Raw genomic sequence first — 18,367 nt, 5'->3', positions numbered from 1 at the left:
TTTTTTGGGGGTATTTTTTATTACACTGAGGAACAGTGGGGTGTGTTGCAGTTTATCAGAAGTCTTTATCAAAACGTTTTATCAGAAACGTATTTGACAACTTTCTATCTATTTAACAACCATCAAAGTCTAGCAGACTCTGTCAAGAGTCTAGACAGCCAAACACACAATGCTTATACACACGGCATTTCTGGCTGTTCTCCACCTCTATCCAGCCTCAGAACCTCTGTTTGATGATGTCACAGATCTAGTTTGACAGAGGCGTGTTTTTGCATAAGATCAATGGGAGAAAAAATTGGCAAAACAAGACCTGTACATTGTTCTTTTCAATGCCGAAAGGATATTTTTGAACATACTGTAGTTATAATTATATTATTGAAGAAAAGAAAAGGTTGATTAAGGATGTTCTGCAGTTTCAGATGCATATTGTCCCAGCTGCTGAGTGTTAGTATTATCAGTCCCTCACACAGTTTTACACAATGATACTGATCACTAATCGTAAATCATGGTAAACTCACTGGGGCAGGCTGGGCCATGAGGGAGGTAAGAGAGATGGTGCTCTGCTCACCACTGCCAAAGGTAGACAATGATGGGCCCTGGATTATACTTCCAGAAGAAGAAAGGGAGGCTGTCAAAAGTTCTGAGGCATCCACCCCAATTAACTCCTCAGAAAAAGTGCAAGGAAAAGCTGTCATGATAACTATATGGAACAAGTAATAGGTTTATTCCATGCTGAAAAAAAGAAGGAAGAGAACACAACGTTTCGGCCGTGGAGCCTTCTTCAGGTCGCTCACACCTGAAGAAGGCTCCACGGCCGAAACGTTGTGTTCTCTTTCTTCTTTTTTTCAGCATGGAATAAACCTATTACTTGTTCCTTTGCAGCCTACGCATGCTGACGCAGCTACCCACATGATAACTATATTCCCCGGAACAGAGGAGAGAAAGGGTAATGGTGTGGCATCTGCCTCTATGGTCCCAGGAGTAGGGGGAAAGGTCATTGAGGCTGCAGCCTCCTCTACTCCAGAAGAGTAGGGGAACAACATCCATTCATCAGGCCCCATCCGAGCGATGACAGGAGGAGTGGAGCACTTCGTCTGGACAAGAGCACCACTCTCCCTGCAGCCTCCACTCAAGGGGGAAGACATCACTGGGGCATCATGCTACCCAAGAAACTATAGATAAATGTCCAGGCTTATGGAGACACACTGTACCTTTAGGTGACGGACAGGCCTGAGGAGTGCCTCATACGTCGGGGTGTTCGATCTGGTGGAGAGGGACCAGATCAAGCAGTCCCCCTCTGACCTATATCAAACAGGAAGGCAGGCAGTCGCTTACCCCACTGGGGTAAGCTGACAGGGATGGAAATGTGGTAGGTCAGGCTATAAAGAAATGCAATTACAGTTGATGAGCCTCTAGATAAATGTGACAAACTTGCAGAAACTCCAACGGTTTACCAACTGCTATTGCAGCAATCCACCATTAGAGTTCGACCACCAGTCTTACTAACCTGCCCCCTTTTTTCCCCTCACAGTGCATGTTTTCTCAGTTGAAATCTAGTGAAAATGCAGTGATGGCTAATTGCATTTTAAAAAGAGAAATATCATTGAAGAATAAACACCAAGAACATGACTGTACAAAGAAGTGGAAAACGTATAAGTCTTTCTAACATGAAATGGAGCATTCTGCATTTTTTGTGTTTTTCTTTTTTGTGCAATGTCCCTCCCTATAACTTAACCTTTAGTTTATTCCGTCTCCTGGTTAAAACACTAAAACCCTGCCAATTAGGCATCTAAATCGGCTGCTTTTGTTTCACTTTTTAATATTCATGCTTGCAATTATTTCCCACGATCAATTTTGAACTTAAAATTTGACTGAATGCCTTTTCTGTCTTAATATTCTTCTTTCCACAGTACAATGTGTTCTGGATTATTTTCATGTCCTGGAGCCTGCAAAGTTTGTACTGTAATGCCCTCAGGGCTAAAGAAGACCTGTAAAGTTAAAGATTGTTTTTACATATGTCAAAATCATGCTTTTTGGGAATTGTTTTATGAACAGGGCTGTGGAAAGATTTAGCCATATGAAGCTAGTCTGTTAGCTACATACGGCCACTAAAAACTAGCAATGTTCCATTAGGTAGTATCTCACTAATGTCAGGTCATGTAAAGGTGTCATTAACATACACTAGCTTAAATTATTTGACTGAGTTGCATCCTCCACATGATCAGACTTGCTGCTTGCACTCATCATTACAAAACTGCAGGAAGATTACGGTCTGAGTCATGTCTGACATTTTCTCTGTCAGGCTCAGTGGGGCCATCTGTCTCCTTTCTTTTTGACAGCAAAACCATGAAAGCTGCTGCACTGTCATAACCTTGTTTTGTATGCCATTTTTATACTTAGCTTTACTTTTAGATATTTTAGAATACAGTTTACATTCATAATAGATCAAGAAATCTATCATTTCAAGTGTTATATATTTTCTGGCCTGTCAGTTTTCTTACTCAACCATACAACATAACAGCCGCCTTGCAGTAGTGTATGATTGCATGCTCCACTATACTCATACTGTAATCCTTGTACACCCTGACCGGCTCATGAGTGCACATATCACATTCCATTAACTTAGTAGGCAGCTATTGCCAACATCTTTTAAAAGGAGCATAACATTTCACTGAAGTAAGAATCATTGTTGGCTGCTCTGTGATCAGTTGCCATTTGTCTTCAATAAATATTGTCTTTTGACAAATTCTGCAAAAATATACTCTTGTATTTCACCTTATTAGGCACTGTTATATTTAGCATTGTTATGTTGGTTCAATTAGAACTGACAATTGATTTGGCCGTAAAGTGATGACATCCTCATATCGATGGTAATCACTTTAATTTCTAGTTCTCTACATACAGTACAGTATTTTTAGGCCAGCAGCCATATCACCCTGCAACTTATAACTGGCAAACCACTGAAGCTCAGCAGGTATGAGCCTGGCGAGTACCTGTGTGGGAGACTCCTGGGAAAAACAAAGTATAAGCAATTATTAATTATTATTATTATTCTGCTGCTGTTGACATAATCAAAATGGTCATTTACATTATTGTCAGTACACAATCTGTAGAACAATATGTATGGAACGACTATTTTTGTAAAGGTTTAAATGTGGAGTTACCTGGTGTGAATAAATTCAGTTTATTCCTTCCAGTCTTGCAGTACCATAAAATAAATGAAGACTATACTACTATATTTTACATTGTGAGCCACATAAAACCTACAGTTTTAGAGTTGGAATGTACTATAGGACTGGTAGCATTTTCATTAGCAAATCACTGATATTTAGCAAGTCAAGGGTATACCTGACTTAATCCATCTAATATCGGCTCAACTAAACTTTGTACATATATAAATTATATCCATCTACTCAAAAAGCTAGTCTACAAAAAAGCTTGATTTATCATTAAATGATTGATTAATTGTTGTGTCATCAGGTGGCCTCACCAGCAGTTGTGTTGCTCCAAAATACTGATGACTTGAAGGGGTTCTTACCTCCACAGAAGGGGGGCACATTAGTTCCTTTTTTTCTTTATTTCACTATGCTTAATATTCAACAGGCTATATCACCTGAGGGTAGGCACCTCCCTCCCTTAATAGGTTATGAAACTGCCAGAGTCTCTCAAGTGTAATTCATGAATGGCAAATTATATGAAATGACTGTAATCGTGCAGGCTCACACTAAGCTTCATTTGATAAGAATATTGATAAAAAAGCTTTTCTTACTTCACAATATGTATAATTTTAAACAAGAGGAAGAGAACCTAATTTGGAATGTCTGGAAGTATTTAAGTGGAATGATATGTCAGGTGATTTAACATTTGTCATGTCCTAAATGTCTTTTATTTCAGAGATATAGATGTCTCCAGTACATCTAGATAAATAGATACAATGTATACAATGAACAAACCTCTTACAATTTTCCTAATCATACTGAATATTTGAACTGTACAGTATAATGTAGCTTCAAAAGAGGAAAAATAAATCAAGTTTATCTGAATGGGATTTGACGATAATGTCTCTAATGACTATTTGTTATTTGATAAAGTGTTCAATGCTGAGGACTCTCAAACCAAAAATGGTCAACTGCTATTAAAGTAATAATCAAAATCCAGCACAATGTGTTAGAAACAGACTTAATTCTTTTCTAATAAGGTCGACCTTAAATGCAGTAGACTAAAAAAACATCTTTGGGCATTGTCTAAAAAAAGCCATCTTGTCTGATGCTTTAATTTTAATCAGATTTATACCCATGTGAAATAAATAAGGTAGAATTATATGTAATAAAGTATTTGACCACATCAGCTGAACCTTGGCTGAAAACAAGAAAACAAAAACACTTACAATTTTCATTGACACTATAACCAAAGTGCCTCCCTTCATCATAATGTGGTATTAAATTACCACAAGGGGATGCATGAAGAATTCCTAATTAGCACATAATGCATATACTGTACAGTACAGAGATAAGCAAGATGATATGGTAGCATGGATAGCATCTCAACATTACTGTAAGTATCAGAGAGGAAGAGGGAAAAATGTAATCAGTTCTGGAGTAAGACTGATGCTTCATAAAAGGCAAAAGGGGTTAAATATATGCCAGTTCATGCATCTTCCCAGAAAGACAACAAGCTCAGTGAGCTCCAACATGAGTTCGCAAGATGTCATAACTGCTGCTTGTGGTGGAAATAAACAGCGATCTGTTGTTCGAGAGAACGGAGTAGCAGGAGAAAAGGCAGCGTGGAGAGAGCAGCAAGGCAAGAAGCAAGGTAAACAAGAAGGCAAATACAATACAAGGGTGATTGTCAGTGTTACGACCCCAAGTGTCTAGGGGAAAAGGGGTGTAACATTTAGGATAATTCTTTTGGAAGCAGGGGGGTTTTGGTGAGGGACTAGGAAGTGTGATAAGGGTAAGGAACTAGAGTGGTGCCAAAGAAAAGAAAATAACAAACAAAATGGAGCTGGCTAGGACAGTGAGGGAAAGCTAATCTGACTACAAAAGAAAACCCGAAACACACGGTCTTCGGCGTCTTCAACACCCTAGCTAACCTGCACTGACTACCCAAAACCATACAAGACAAACGGCACTCACCCGTACTAAACTAGTGTAAACTAGTGTACTAATACAAAATCAACCAAGTGTGTAAGTGTACCCAACAACCTAAACTAACCTTATATACAAAAGTTCACACAAAAACACAAGTGAACCAGGAAGACAAATAAGGGAAAACAAGAGTAATAAACAGGAGCAGGGTACAAAAGAACACAAAAGTTGAACATGTAACACTGGGGCAAGGTAATGGCAAAACAAGGATGAACACACAAACAAACGAAAGTACAAAGAAACTAACAAAAAAACCAAAAAAACAACAAAGCCGAAGCAATACGAAAATACACACAAAGCAAAACAAACCAACTAACGAAGCCAAAGCAATAACCAGAAGCAAAGCGAAGCGATAACCAAAACCAAATGGGACCGAAGTCAAACGAAAGGCCTCTTCTTCCTGAAAGCATCCATGTTATATAGTGAATAAAATGTGTTCTGATTGGCTGAGGGCTGATTGATGATGACATCATATTGAAACAGTGGTGTGATGGCTGGCCAATGGGGAAGGGAGAACAATCAAGGGTCAGCAGTGTGGACATAACAGAAAAAACACACAGAACACACACAGTCAGTAACAAAATGGGACAATTCTTGCACTTAATTATTGAGTTAAATATTTTTGAAAATATTAATTTTAATCATTTGTTTAGGGAGAAGTGTAAAATGTCACAAGAAAGAAATGTCTACAAAAATTTAATTGTACATTCATTATAGAAAATATAAGCATTGATGCCAATGATCAGGAAAGAGCATGATAGTAATGCATTCAACAAGAAAATATGGAGTTGTTGATCAAATACAGTATTAATGAAGTCATTTGCTGGGCAAGGTGTTGGGATGGTGCTGAAAATACTTATTACAATCTGAGGAAATATTAATGCATGGAAGACATTAAACTATAGATAATGCCTGTGCTTATAGTGTACAGTATATACGATATGCAGCACAAGGAAAAGTGAGTCTTCCAGCATGGTGTAGTTAACACAGCAGATCTTAGCTCTGGTTGCTGAATGGAAAATGAGCATTAGGCACAACATACATCTCCTCCCTCAAGCCCAGAGTAATGAGATTGACCTTTATGACAAATACATCTCATTTGCATTTTTAATTTAACTCAAAGGAGTTTCAAATAAAATGCTGACAGTAAATAAAATGATAACTACTTATCTATTACACAAAAATGCACAGATATTATTGTTGTGTATTAATCATCAGTCCATATTAAAAGCTTTAATAGTTCAATAATATAAAGGACAACTGTCATGGTTTTAAAAAGGCTAATGTCAACAAGACTGCTTTTTCATTGAATTTCTCTGTGGAACCTTGTGTACAAATGACTGGCAATACCACATTTAACTGTAATCCATCATATAGAGATGGTCTTCTTTTTTGTAGATTGGTTTCCAGTGACTGTGAAAACGCATCCTGCATTCAACACATCATGGCATCAGTTGAAGAAATTAGAATTGCAGTTGATCACTTTTGCATGGAAAGTCCTGTGAAGACTTTCTAATTTGGATATTTTCTTCAGTTTGGGTCCAATGCATATATATTCGTTATGGATAGAAATCAGGATGTTTATGATATTTTCATTGGTCTTTTTAATTAAACAAAGATGAAGGTAATGTAAAGGTGCATATAATTTAGAAAATGTTAAATTCTTTCTTCCCTTTTCATTTAGAGACTTCAGAGTTTTTTCGAAATCAAAAGACAGTTTGAAAATGGCATTAATTTACCTTTTTACCAGGTTACTTTGTGACTAAAGTGAAAAGCCATGTCTTCCTAGGAGATGTTTTACTATCCACTTAATTGTAAGACCTGCTTGGGAGCAAATTTCTCTATTGAGCTGGTCTGAACACTTCAAATCTAATGGAAACCCTGGAATTCCAGGATAAATCATTACAGGCACTAATGCACTTTGATGCAAAGCCAAGCCTGCCAGACATCCTCTTGATTAAAACACAATACATTATGTTTTAGCTAAGACAGTACATTCTGCCTACCAGTATTAGTTCTGGCTTCAAATAAATGGAGCCATCATTAAACTTTTAAGTCTTATTATTAACCATCATAAATGTAAAAACAAACTCTCATAACATTACAAATAATGATTCCATATGCAATGTTGTCATACAATGCAAAATGATGGAGAAAATGATTATTTATTATCATTTCCAATCTAATTTTAATGTGAGAAAATGTTTTTGTATTAAAACACTACACCGCAACACTAAATTATACACATCCTTCTATGAGGATCTTACAGTACTTCCTAAATTGCATTCTTTTCATGCAAATCATAATGATTGACTGTCCAGCTTTAATAAATCACTTGCATTTTGCAATTTAATGATAACTTCTTAATTTGCAAATGTTGAAGAGAGCTGCTATGAGTTTGAAATCCCAAAGAAAATGATTAAGCTATTTTAAAATTCTAATTCAGTAAGGGATACAGTATGTCTTAATTCTTTGCTTTTGCCACCTAAGGAACATGTAGTTTGGGTTTGTAATCACTGTGTCACAATATTAGTTGTGGGTAGACTCTACAGTATGTTCCTTAATGAAGTACTGTAAGTTGCTTACCATTAGCTTAATATTGCATTCCTGAGATTAAATATTATTCTTTCATTCTCAGTATTAAATGTTAATGAGAAATTTGTGTTAAAAATGTTACAGTGTATATTTAAATGATACCAATTGATAATAAAAAGCCTTCACAAAAAGATCAATAAATATTCCTAGGTTTACACTAAATATTGAGGTTTAAGGTCAATTGGTACTGATTAAATTAAATTCCCATCTATAACTTATATCAAAGTTGAGATATTCCTGTCTGTGTTCAGTGTATTCATTTTCTGAATCTGCATGACTAATCTCAGTTTAAAAAGTGTGATCTTGCATTTAATTTTAAGGTATATCCATAACAGTCAGTACATGTAAGAGTATACATTAAAAATTGTTATAGGATTAAGTGTAATGGTTAAATTGTGAAATAAATATTGGTAAAGTAATAAGGATGTTTTACAGCAGGATTAATCAATGCCATGTCACTCAGTTATTGAACATGTCCTGGAGTTGTCTTCCTATATATATGGTCAATACAAAATCATTAACTATCTCTTGATTATATGATTGGAAGTTAGATTCATGACTCCTCAAGGATATCGCTTATTCAAACAGAGTACATCTAACCTTTTGAAATCACTAACCAAATGAGAAACTATATACAACTATATGAATTAGAATGCCTGTGTAGGCACTTTCACAGGCCACCACAGCCATTAAATTAAACATTAGGCACAACATATAATTAATTCTATTCACAGAAATTCAGATTCTGTCATGATCATGCTGGATAGTTTCATGATGTGGCAGTCTTGAGATCATATTAAATATTTTTAATGATTCCTGTTCCATGTTCGAGATCACAGAGGATATGTTGGGAAATCAGTAATTCTGCTGACAGAGATCAGCATACAGTAAAAGACAGACCTACACACAATAAAATATAAAATATAAATATAAAATATAAAACCCCCTGTTTTAAACATATAAACCCCAAGTTATTGAGATCCTTGTTCTTACTGCCTAGATGCTAGAGTTACCAAAGAATTGGCATTTGTATCTTTGATCTGTTTATAATAAATGATAATATCTCAATGTCCCAGAAAGACAACAAATTCAGTGAGCCCCAACATGAGTTCTCAAGCTGTCATAACCACTTTGTGTGGTGGAAATAAACAACTGTCCGCTGAAAGAAAAATACAGAAGCAGGAGAGTAGGCAGCTTGGAGAGAGTGGCAGGCAGGCAAGATAAAAAAATAAGCAAACGCAATCCAAGGGTGAATTCAGGAAAGGAACAAAATGAAGTTCGTAGTTTGCAGTAGAGACAGTAGGAAGCCATAACTGAAAATGCCAGGAGTCAAGCAAACACAGGATTGAGAATGCAGGAACCAGAGATTAAACAAGCAACAAGCAAGGATGAAAGGTGAGTGGAGGATTGGCTGGCTACCATTATAATGTTAACTCATTTTGCAGCTCTCCAGCAGGGGTGAACAACAAGCCTGCAGACCATTGTGCTGAGCAGGTAAAGGAAAAGGGCGTCTCCCCAGGGCACAGCTGTGTTTTGCCCTGGAGGCTTGCTGAGAAGAGGGGTCTCACGGAAACTTGTGAGGCAGGAAACCCCCACACAGTGGTCCAGTCAGATGGCCCAGGAGCCAGTGATTCAAGGTGCACACCCTTATGGGGTGTCTCCTCTGAAACCGGGCCAGACATGTGTTGTCAGCTCAGTCTCCCAGGATCACACTCTTCAGGGTGTGAAGCCCGGAGATGCCCAGGTTAGAACAAAATCGTATACCCAGGCTCCCTCTGGACCAAATGGAGGAAACGTCTGAGATGGATGGGAAGCAAAGGACCCGTCTTGAATTCCCTCTGAACTCTCAGACCCCTGCATAAGCCAGGCTTACAGAAATGCTTTCCAGACAGAGTGGACAGAGGATGTTTTTTTTTTGCTTGTAGTGTGATGTACTACACTTCTGTTGTTGTTTTGTTTCAGTTTAATATAGGAACTGTTTTAGTAATTTTATTATTCAATCTGCTTTTATCATTTGTTTTCTTGTTTTAATGTCCTTTGCTGTCATTTAGGTTGCCTCATTGTTACCGAGTTTAATTTTTAGTGAAGGACACGGACAACATTTCTTTTTTGCTTTTATTAGTAATTTAGTTTTTAAAATCTGTTATGGCTCTATTTATAATGTCTTTATGTTAGATCATTCATGGTTAGTTTACTCAGAGCAACTTTATATTGTGTTTCCTAACATTCTGGTCACCCAGAAAACCCCAGACTGCTACTAAGCACCAAACTCTTAATATGCCTACAGAGGCCATCACAAGAGATGAGCTGCATCCTAACTAAATACAAAGCAACCTGCAGTTAAATCTTTCTCTCTGCACCCCAGATGCCACAAAATAAATGGGAGCCTATATCCCTATCCATAAATTGCACCCTAATCAGGAAAGACATTTCTAACTGAGGTACCAGGAAACCAAAGTTCCCTAAAAACACAGAATAGCATGCTTTCTGTAAAGTGATTCAAATATTTAGCTCCAGTCAGGTTTTGTTTGGATGATGATGAAGAAGGGGCTCTCGCCTGGCGCAAGCTTCAAGTTCCATCTCCTCCGGACCCCTCTCTCTTCTCCCTGCTCTCCTTGTTTCTTCCTTCTTCCTCTCCCTTTCCCTTTTTCTCCTTCTGTGCTCTTAAGGTGTGTCTTTCTGCCCTGCTCCTTTGCAATCATCCACAGCTTGCCTTGGCATACTAAGATAAACTTTACTATTGTTTCTGCTCAAGGGACCCCCCCAGACCTCAGCAAACATCCTCTCTGCTTTGAAATTATAAGTGTTTACTCTTCTCAGTGTCACAAACTTTATCTAAAATCTAAGAGGCACTTCTCAAGTCACCCAATGCTGTAACAATATTTATTAATAATGACTTAACAACAGACAACATAAATGTACAACATTCAAACAAGGCATCCTGAAGGCCTATGTCCTGAACAATCAAATAAAATCCAGACAGCTATGAAGCATTGAAACAGTGTTGAAATAAACTCAAAACTGGTCATAAAAGACTGATCAGAACAAGAACTTCCCGCCTGACAATGTCTCTTCTTCTCTCCCCTTATGTCTTGCTGCTCTGTTTACCTGCCTTTTCTATCCTCTGTGTAAAAGAGTGTGGATCACTTTCACAGAACTTAATTAACCATAGTAAATCAGACAATTCCTTTCATTCCTTTGATCAATGCGTCTCAGATCCTCTTCCACTCGGCAAATATCACAGTTTCTTTCTTGCTTTGAAACTCCTAGGAACTGCAAAATGTTGACACTAGCTACTGTACAGTAGATGTATTGTTTCTAGACTTTTGAGACAACTTAATAGCCACTTCCAAAAACTGTAACTATATCAAGTCTTATTGTCTTTTACTCTAATATTATTTTATTTGTTGCTTTTATAAAAGAAGGTGTGTCTTGTTCACAACTCCATTGGCTGCCCTTAGCAATCATCCACACCAGGCATTTTCCCCTGCAACAGAACTTGCTACATCACCTGGTAAATTTATATCCAACACCACGCTCATTCAAGGCCCCTCTGGACAATTCTGGATCACTCAGATGATATTTTGTACTTCCAGCAACCTTATTTACTGCATCTCTTGCAGAAAATGCCCAGCTAGCTACATTGGTGAAACAGGTAGGAGATTGGGAGACTGCTTCAGGGAAAATGTCTGGATCAAAGCTCTCTCCAAGACCATAGTTTCTCATTTCACCTCTAAGTCTGCGTTCTCAAAGAGGGGTTCCTGAACTCCTAGGAATCCTACTCTGTTGGGCCCCTGAGCAAGGCCCTTAACCCTAACTGCTCCAGGGGCGCCGTACAATGGCTCTGCGCTCTGCGCTCTGACCCCAAGCTTCTCTCCCTGTCTGTGTGTCTGTGTCTCCATGGAGAAAAGCTGGGGTATGCGAAAAGACGAATTCCTAATGCAAGAAATTGTATAGGGCTAATAAAGAAACATTATCATTATCATTATTGCGGAAAGACATCCGGAAGCAAAATCGTCCTGAAACTACCCCTTCTCTCAATGACAGACTTCTTTCCTTCTAATTCTCTATTCATTTGCAGATTTTTACTTCACACCTCTCTTTACCTCTTGATTTCACACCACCTGAGTGCCAACCCTGCATCTCTCCTGCCCCCTCTCCTCTCCTGGCTTTTGTTCTCTCATGATTTATTAGCTGCTGACTTTCCTCTCTATCTCACACCTGAAGAAGACTCCACAGCCAAAACATTGTGTTTCTTTTCTTCTCTTTTTAGCATGGAATAAACCTTGACTTGTTCCTTTGCAGCCTACACATGCTGACACTCTTACCTGCTTTAACTACAGTACTAATAGCTTCTAATGATGTACTGTACTTCAAATTTACATTGTTTAATATGATAGATCCAAAATCAAATAAAGGTTTGTTATCCAATAAGTTTAATTCATCTTAAACTATGAAAGGCAGTTAGCTGCACATACTGTATTAGATAAAAAGGGTTGAGCTTTTGATCAGGGACTTATTTTGACATAATCAGGTGATTTTCATACAGTATGTGTTCAAAATGTTTTCTAGTTTAATACAAGTAGAAAGAAGTGTATCCAATGGCAATTGTCATTTGTTGATACAGAACATACAGTATGTTAAAATTTGGCTGTGTGACATATAGCACTAATGCACATCTGAAAATCATAGAATCATTTATTCTCAGATCTCAAGTTGACTTTTGAAATTATAGGCCTCCAGATGAGAAAGGCTTAAAAGCTATTCAATTGACTCCCTGTGCCTTGCTAATGGATTCTGTCATAGGCTTTACATGTAAAATAAACTAAAAAGATGGAAAATGTAAAACATTTCAAATTTGACCAAGCTTCAAATACAGTTAAAACTTAGATGAAATTCAAGACTAGGCAGAAACATGGTAGAAGAAATTTAATACCTGACAAGTAATCTAAGAAGGTAGTAAAAACATTAAACTAAATACTGTAAATGTATTACAGAAAAGGAAATATTTTTTATGACTATGATATACTATGAAGATTATAAAAGTACCAGATTCAAGTATTTACATTCATCAGAGGTATTGACAAAATGAACCCAATATAACTCTTCTAAGCCAACAGTAAACACACAGGGAACACAGGTATCCTATGGATATCCCGTGGATTTTAAAAGTTTACAAATTAGATCAGGGGACTTTTTTTACACTTTGGGGTGGTGGAGTGTGGAACAAACTACCTGGTCTTGTTTTTAAACCTGACACACTGGTTTCTTTCACATCATAGCTAACCAGAAGTAGTTCAAGTGGGTAGCTGCATCAGCATGTGTAGTCTGCAAAGGAACAAGTAATAGGTTTTTTCCATGCTGAAAAGAGAAGAGAGAAAACACAACGTTTCAGCGGTGAAGCCTTCTTCATGTGAAGCCTTCTTCTGCCTTCAGGTGAACCGTTGTGTTTTTTCTCTTCTCTTTTCTGCTTGGAATAAACCTATTACTTGCTCCATTGCTAACCAGAGCTAATCAAACTATTAGCTTGGCCAAGTGACCTGCTTTCCTTATGTTCATAGCAGCATGTCAAAAAATAAATGAAAATGAAAAATAAAGGCAGCACGCTATCATTGAATTATTTGACCTGTTCTACCTAGTGATGTATGGGCTTTGCATGCACAAAATACTGTACATTTATAAACTACAAAATACATAAATAAACTAATATCCTAATCTGAGGTACTGCTCTTGATCACATGAGGTAATTTTACCTGAATATCTCAAACTATTTCCTAACATGTTATGAGCTACAGTTTGGAGAGTCATCAGATTAGAACATTTTAATGAAAAACCAAGGAAATAAAGCATAACAGGCCATGACAATTTTTAAACACAGATAGTAATGTATAGTTTTTAAAAAGGTGTATGACATTTCATACACTTGGAAGCCCGTGAACACCTCTTTTAAATGGTAGGAACATTTTTCTACACTGATGTACAGTAACTGAAGTATAATATAATGCTTTGATGTTTTAGTCACATAGTTTAAGTGATTCATAAAATTCCCCGAGCATTCACAGATCCTACAGTCCTCTCTCCCCCTTGCTGATTTCTGTGTGATTGAGAAATTATGAAGATACAGATTAACAAAAAGAATAAACTAATTAAACACAGAGAGGAAATCCAAGATTGCAGAGAAAATGACAAATGCAAATGTTATTCAATGCAGTAGTACATTGGCTAAATTTAGTCACAAACAGTTAATTGAAATTGCATTTAGAAAACTGTCAAATTAGAAAAGAAGTATCATACTAAATCTAAAATAATGAGACAAGGCATGCATAGGATATTGCAATATAAAGGAAATTGTGCCTTTCAGCTAAATAAATATCATATTTGAAAGTAATTTAAAGATTGAGATCATATATATTATATATAAATAATTTATTACTAAACCCAATTTAGCAATGAATGTTTTAATTCAGAAACTCTTTCAACTATAAAGCAAGCCTTACCTGCCTTTTTAAAAAATGTAACACTGACAATGAATCCTCAGATCAATAACCTATTTGAGCTCAAATGAGCAAGAAGCACTGAATGGACACTTTAATTTGTGAAACTCTTCCAATATGCAAACTATTGCCATTAACTTTATAACACATAAACAACAACATCTTTGATTAATAGGACAACATAATACAAGGTCTCATGTGACCCAAACCAAACTAAGAACTGAAAAAGCCTAGCTTCAGTTTCATCTTTCTTTATGATGAAAACATAATAAAAGACTTACTTGAGTTACTGAATCTGTAGTTGGGAATGAAACTCAGAGATATACAACACAGCTACAGATCAATGCAACAGCCTTCCAAACACATTTCTGATAATTCTGGTTTTCTTAATATTGTCATTTGTCAACAGCACAGCAAAGAAAGATGTTTTAAACAAAATTATTATTCTGAATGAAAGATACTACTGATCTGTAAACAATACCCAAGTATTGTTAAAGTCAGGAATACCCAATTCTGGCTTTATTTGTTAATATGTCTGTGCTTTAAATACCAAATGCAAGAGTACTGTAAATGTATAATTGTATAATTACTTTTATTCAAGCTTTTGCTTTTTGGGCAATTTCGACAACATTTCCTTTTAGGGCAATGCAGCATTATACTGTGTAGTAGCCATTCTGATGGGCCCTATCTCATGGCCTACAGAGTGTTGAAGGTCTCTGAAACAAAATAAATAAAATAAACTAATTAACTACTTACCTTTTTGGTTGTGGGGTGTATTATGTTAGGAGCCCCAAAAAAGAAAACAAATAGAAAAAGGAGACATATTGTACAGTACATTGGGTGAAGTGTGGTAGATACAGTCACTCTTTTCAGGTCATGTACTGTACCTGCTTAATAGTCAAAACCACATCCAGAGTCAGGGCCAAATTTAAACTCTGGGAAACTCCTACTAGACAGTTCCAGACTGTTTTCACAGTGCCCTCTTCTGGACTGGAGGGGAACTGATTATTCATGTTAAAATATTTTAAAGGAAAAATATATTATATACATATTTTTTGTGGTATGTTTTAAGTATTGTGTTTTGTTAAAGTGGCGTATGTATTAGGCAAAAAATGAAAAGGGGTGGAGTATTTTTAATTTTCTTGTGGAAGATTACAGGGGGTAGAGCAGATCCCAGATCCCGGTAGGCATACCGAAGGAAATGATTACCAACCAGGGCACAAATTCTATGATCACTGTATTAAAACATATGTACAGTATAGGGTCTTAGGGATTAAAAGTATTCATACTACCCCTTATCATCCTCAAACTGATGAGATGGTGGAATGTATTAGTCAAAGTTTGAAGACCATGCTAAGGCTTAGTGAGATGGGGATGGATTGGGATTTTTGGTTACCATATCTGTTGGTTGCACTACCGTAAAGTGCCTCAAGCCTCCACAGAATTTTAGCCTTTTGAATTGATTTATGGAAGAATTGTGCAGGACCCTTTAGACATCGTTAAGGAAAGTTGTGGGGGGCAGAAATCAAGTGTCTTGATCAATATTGTTAGTTATGCCCGTGAGATGAGGGATAAGTTGGTGGAGTATACTCTGTTAGTGAAACAAAATATGACAGAAGCCCAGCGAGTGCAAAAATCCTGGTATGATAAGCGTATAAACCAGTCAGAAGGTTCTCCTACTTTTGCCTACATCTGAGCAAACATTATTGGTGAAATGGCAGGGACTTTACAAGGTTCTGCAGAAACTGGATCCAGTGACCTACTGTACAGTATTGAATCAGTATTCCAGATAAGCAAAAAAAGAAACAGGTATTTCATTTAGATGAGTGATGGATGAAGAACGTGAGACGCAATTTTTTCCAGTTGGTGCAACTTACCAACCTACAGACATCTCTCATCTCAGTCAACTGCAGCAATACCAATTGCACGAGTTCTGAGACTTGTTTTCTGGATTGTTTATTGAAAAGCCAGAGCGGACATCAATGATTCAGCATCAGATAGAAGTTATCGGAAAGGCAGCATAGTAAAATGTACTGGGCACCCGAGAGTTTGTTGGAGTCTTTGAGAGAGGAAATTAATGGGATGCTGAATCTACATGGAATTGGGGCATCTGCGACTGCCTGGAGCAGGCCAGTAGTATTAGTACCAAACAAAAATTTCACGATTAGTTTTTACATTGACTATTAAAGTTTAAATTATATCTGTTTACTTGACAGCTATCCAATGCCATGAATTGAAGACCTGATTGAGACTGTATTACAACTTTGGATTTGAGGGTTCCACTGTCATAGGAAGTCAAGGAGTTCATCGCCTTTCGTACCCTGTGTGGTTTGATTCAATTTTGTGTCATGCCATTCTATACCCTCAAGTTAGAAAGGTGGCTAACTAACTATTAGGGATTACCTGCAACCAACCACCAGGAAGGAAGTGAGATCATTCCTTGGATTAGTAGGTTGGTATCAGAAGTTCATTTCTTGTTTTGCTGAGGTTGCCTGTCCCATGACAGAACTGACAAAAAACGAGGGAACAGGGAAATTCGTGTGGACTCCAGATGCAGAAAAGACTTTCCAGCAATTAAAATCCTTTATCACTAGTGACCCAGTGTTGCCGAGTCCAGATTTCATTAAATCTTTTGGAGTAAAGACTAATGCACGGGTAAAAGATAGCATGCCAGGAACATGCCAGAGGTTAAAGGATTGATTTTTTTCTTTTTTCAGGATGAGATGGAGCACTCAAATCCTCAAACTAATTTACAGGAGGATTATCCAAACCGAACTCTTGAATCCAGCAAAAAGTTTATTCATGTACGGTACTCACAAAAGCCTGCATAGAATGAATGGAACACCACAACCCCGAGGCTTTTCCTGACAACATTTATTAGCTTCATCATTAAAATGCACAAGCATGAACAGCAGCAGCAATTTGATTTGAGAATTGTCGTCCGTAAGCTATCCCCATGCGACTTGAGAAAGCTTGAGCAAATCTGCCAAGAAGAATGGACAAAAATTGCACTAAGATAGTGTGCAAAGAGACTTACCCAAAACGCCTTGCAGCTGTAATTGCCGCCAAAGGTGCTTTGTCTATTTATTGAGTTCACAGGTCTGAATTCTTATGAAATCAACGTATTTTAGTTTTTTTTTTTACATTTACAGTAACTGATCATACCTTTGGACATCTTCAGTTTGAGCATTCATGTTTTGAAAAAAATATGGATCATTATGTAATTAACAAAATGGGTAATATCTTTAACAATACCCTTACAGGTATTGCTACAGTATAAGGTCATAGCATGAAATGTTCCAGGAAAGGGTGCTACAGTATGTTAAATGAGTATTGATAACTAGGTAAAAGTTTTTTTTTTTCTTATGTATCCTTGCAGCCATAGTTTCCAAACCAAGCTAGTGCCCTTTACCATGACTCCAGACGCTATGTCCCTTAATAATAAACTTCATGGAGAGAGAGAGCTCTTTTTCCATCACAACAATCCTCACCTCCACATATACAAGTCTATAAAAAGAGATTCCTTTATGTACACAATGTTCAATTGTTGGATTGGCCTTCATGATTACCTGATTTTAACTCAACTGGACACCTACGGTACTGTATGTCACAAATTGGGCTGTATTGCTACTTATAACCTGAAACAACCACTGAATTTGCCATATTAACCAAGGTAAAATCAAACAATGACTTTGTTTCATGGAACCTTCATTATCCATTAATCTTTCTAAATTAAAACTTTAATTAATCTGCAGGGAATTTATATGTTCTCCCTATGTTCATGTCCTCTGAGTGCTCTGGTAGGCTAATTGGCTTCTGGGAATATTGGCCCGAACTGAGTGTGTGCGTCTGTTTGTCCTGTGATGGATTGGCCCAGGTTGTAAATTTGTACAAATGCACTAAAGAGAGTATTTTAATCACAATTTCTCCCAGTCTTTTTATCAAAAGAAGGACATGATGGGATAGTTTTGGAAGCAGTTAAAAACTGGGTGGCTAAATCTTGAAGACATTACAGACAAGTAATTAAATCAAAGTCAGGAAAGCAGCAGACCAAATGACAAAATACAGTAAGTCAGTTAACTAACTGAAAAGAAGAAAAAGCTATTTATAAAATAAAAAAAACAACAACAA

This window comes from Lepisosteus platostomus, chromosome 8 (assembly GCF_059453375.1).
Source record: "Lepisosteus platostomus isolate fLepPlt1 chromosome 8, fLepPlt1.hap1, whole genome shotgun sequence".
In the NCBI taxonomy this organism is placed as follows: Eukaryota; Metazoa; Chordata; class Actinopteri; order Semionotiformes; family Lepisosteidae; genus Lepisosteus; species Lepisosteus platostomus.
The sequence above is the reverse complement of the archived record's forward strand: the minus strand, read 5'-3'. Positions refer to the sequence as shown.